A 3,963-nucleotide genomic window follows, 5' to 3' on the forward strand; every position below is an offset into this window, starting at 1 on the left:
CAGAATTTCCTACTCAGCAGGAGGGGTGGGGAGGTATGGCAGAGTGGTGTGGGGCGGCCCGAGGGGGTGGGAGAGGGTCCGGCCCACGCTGTGCCTGGGCTGGGACTGGTCCCGCCGGTGCAGGGTAGCAGGAAACTCTCCGCACACTCACCGGACCTGGGCTAGGACTGGGTCTGCACCTATAATATTTAAATGACAATGGAATACCCTTCAGTGAAAAAACTATACAAAAAAAAGGGATACAAATGAAGGACCATTTTGTATCTGTATATGCAAAATAGTTACGATAGATATATAGCTACATTCTCTTAATTCAATGAATAGAAAGATTTGTTCTAAAAGTGTTTATAAGCATGATATCATGTCTGCTTCTTGTACAATGAATAACCACTAAGACAGCAATATGCAATGAATTAATTATTGAAACTGTCTTATCAGATTTGAAACTGTCTCATTGCTATTTGTTTCTCAATAAAATTATTGAAAAAAATAAATTAATTAATAGGCAAAAGGTCCTTGGAGGGCATGTGTGTTTTTTTTTAAACTTTATTTATTTATTTGTGTGTGTGTGTGTTTGTGTGTGTGTGTGACCAGCTCAGCCCACCAGGAGGCGGGGCTGGCTGGCATGTGGTGCTGGGGGATTGAACTATGGTCCCTGTGCTTTGCTAAGCTTGTTCTAAGTAGGTGCTTTAGACCACTGAGCCATCTCACCAGCAGGGCATGTGTTGTCTTGGGAAAGTACCTTGACAAAAAATAGGTCTTGCAAAATAGAATGGGGCCAAGCCCCAGGCTGGGTTTTCTAAATAAAGGGCTGAGGAGGATAGTAGTCAGCAGCTTGGAGCTGGCGGATCCGGCCCTCTGCCCCTTCCTGCGGGGTGCAGAGGATGTTGTGCTAGTGCTGGGGCTGCAGTCATGGAATCACAAGCCCCAGCCTTGCCAGCTCAGCATGCCTGGATCTCAACAACTACAGTACACAGAGTGGCACAGAAACCATCTTTGTGTCTCCACTGTAGACTCCTTTAGACAGGTGGCTTCAACAGAGACAGCTATGATACTCAGCTCCTTGTATGGTCTGGAGAGTTGGAAGAACCAGCTTCCCATCCTCACAAACTACTTCATCCAGCGGATCCTTAGCCTATCAATTTTTCCTAAAATGAAATACCTTCAGCATCTTTTCCTAATGATAAAATTGTGCGCGTTTGATCAATACAAACCTGAACAAAACAAGTGCACAACGTGAAAAAGGAACAGTCCTTCACATGTCCCTTAGTATTTCTGCTCTGTTTCCTCCCTGTTTATGACTAGGACGTATTTCCTTCCAAACATTACTAGAGGTATAAACATGCCTAACTGATTAACATAGGTGGGATCCTACCAGACATTTTAGGCTCTCCTTCTCTGCATTATAGACCAGGACTCAGCAAACTCTTTTAAAAAGGTAATCTGTAGGGCCAACCAAACAGCTCAGCAGATTAAAGCACATGCAAGCAGGTGCAGGGGCCAGGGTTTTGATCCCCAGTCCTGCTGTGCCTGCCCTGCCCCCAGGGCACACTGAGAAGACAATTAAGACTGGGAGTGGTGATACTCGCTTGTATTCCCAGCTCTTGGGAGGCTGTAAATAGGCAGATCACTATGAGTCCAATCTAGTAGTGAGATCCCTGTAGACCCTTCCCTACAATACAAAAAAAAAAAAGAAAGAAAATGAAAAAAAGGCAAACTGTAAACATTTTAGGCCTCATAGACTCTGCAGCCTCTGTCATAATTCAAGTCACCCACTTCAGTGTCACAAACAACCCATAAGTGAATGGGCACAGCTGGGTCTCAGTAAGACTTTATAGAAAAACAAGCTGCAGGTTGTATGTGGCCTTTAAGACAAAATTTATCAGTCCTGGCGTGCTTAGAGCTACGTCGTGTTTAAAGGGCTACCTGGTCCTCTGTGGAATGGATTAATAGATTCATTTCACTAATGCCCCATTGATACTGAAAGTGGCTTCCATTTAAATCTCACCCCACTGGAGCAGCAGATGTCACTCTCTCGCCCATGCAGGAGCATGCTGCCTGCTTCCTGTAGTCCATGGGAATGGAGCATCCTGCAGTGTACGTGGCTTGGTCTACATGTCTTTGGGCTTTCCTAGCTGATCTAAGCAGCAGTCCCACTGTAGTTTGTACTGTATCTAGCACTGCAGTGTGCGATAGAATGACATGGTGTGTTAACCCAAAACAAAATGTACGAAAGAAATTTTTCATTATTTAGAGAAAACTCTTCTCTAAATCTCTGACCTTCAGTACACCTTTGCACAAAGTGGAACGCTGGGAAGCACAACATCATGTTTTTTCCCTCGAAGGCCTGGTCCCAGGAACATTGAAAATAGTGCTAAGTCTGTATTTGCATTTTGATGTCATTGCAGGTTTATTCTCATTGCTTACCGTCTGTTCTGTCCCCCTACACACGCACACACACACGCACACACACATTTTCCTCCCAGGCAGAATCTGTCTCATCTGACATTGCAAAGCAGTTAGCACTGATTTGGGTGAATGATCTACTTTGATGTTTTGCTACACTGAGATTTTAGGACAAATGCACACATACTGTTTTCTCAACACATAGAAAGCTGTGTTCCGCATTCATTGTGCAGGATGTACTGGATCTGCTGTTCTGTAACTCGCTGCCTCGTCTTTTTCATTTGCCTTCTCTGTCACTGTCAATCTTTTCCTAATACTTCATCCTTTATGCAGCTTCCTTCCTTGGAGCCGAATTTGGCAGTGGAGTTTGCCTAACTAATGGGGCCCATATGCCCTGCGATTACACTCCCCAACAGCACTCAGATTTGTTAGCAAATATTGGAGAAGGCAAGATGAGAAACTGGAGCTCGAGGACTGTCAGGAACTGGCACTTTCTGACAGGTAAACCCGCATTTCCTGACCCCGGGAGTGAATTCTAGTTTGGACTGTTATTGTCTTGCCTAGAAGGGGAATTTGCTTGTGAAACAAACAAATAGCCATCATCATAACGCCAATCTGTAGGTGGCTCATTCTTCAGATAGCTCTGTGGCCCTCGTGTCTTTCCAATAGCATCCTGCACCTGCTCCTACAGATCAGTTTTTAATGTGTGACTCTTACCTTCTGTGTGTTGGTCCCATTCTTCCTCAGACTGGAGAACTGGAATCATAGTACTACTCATGATTGTATCCCCAGCTCCCAGTACATGAGCAGGAACATTAACATATTCACGTTTATTTAAGGAAGAACGAATACACCAATCTCTAGAGTCCATTAAATACTATATATATATATATATATATATAGATATATATATATATATGCATTAATGGCATGTTCTCCACTCTCTATCTCCTCTTCTTCAAGGCAAGATGAACCTCAGACTAGAGTGACCAGTCTTCCAAAGGGTTCAGACTCACAGGATTTTGAAGATCTAAAGCACAGACCCATATTGTATGTTTTAGAGGTCTCGTCTTCCAGGAGATGAAGTTTCATCCATGGCGGTTGTTGGCAGGGAGTTGGGAGGGAAGCTGGATGCCTTGAGCTGTGAGCAGGCTGAAGCCTTTATTTAGCACATTTTGCTGAGCAAAAGCACAGAAAGCATTGCTTCCGTGTGTGGCTGGAGGGAGGCCCGCCTCGCTGCTCAGGTGCTACCAAGCATTTCCCATTTTACTAGAGGCCTGCTTATGTGGACAGCTCTGAAGCACGTTGCTCCCTGGGCTCTAGGGCCTGACATTGATGCCCGCAGTTCTCTCTCTGCCCCACCACCTCTTACTGCAGTGTAGGATGCTGACTGGCTCCTGGAAAACGTGGACGTCTGTTAGCACTTGAAGCTGGAAAGGCCCATTCATGGCCACATTCCATTCGGTTCACAGGTCTGCATTCACCAGAAAGACAGAGAGGAAGAGGAGGAGGAAGAGGAGGAGGAGGAGGAGGAGGAGGAGGAGGAGATGCAGGAGA

This window comes from Octodon degus, unplaced genomic scaffold (assembly GCF_000260255.1).
Source record: "Octodon degus isolate 3935 unplaced genomic scaffold, OctDeg1.0 scaffold00005, whole genome shotgun sequence".
In the NCBI taxonomy this organism is placed as follows: domain Eukaryota; kingdom Metazoa; phylum Chordata; class Mammalia; order Rodentia; family Octodontidae; genus Octodon; species Octodon degus.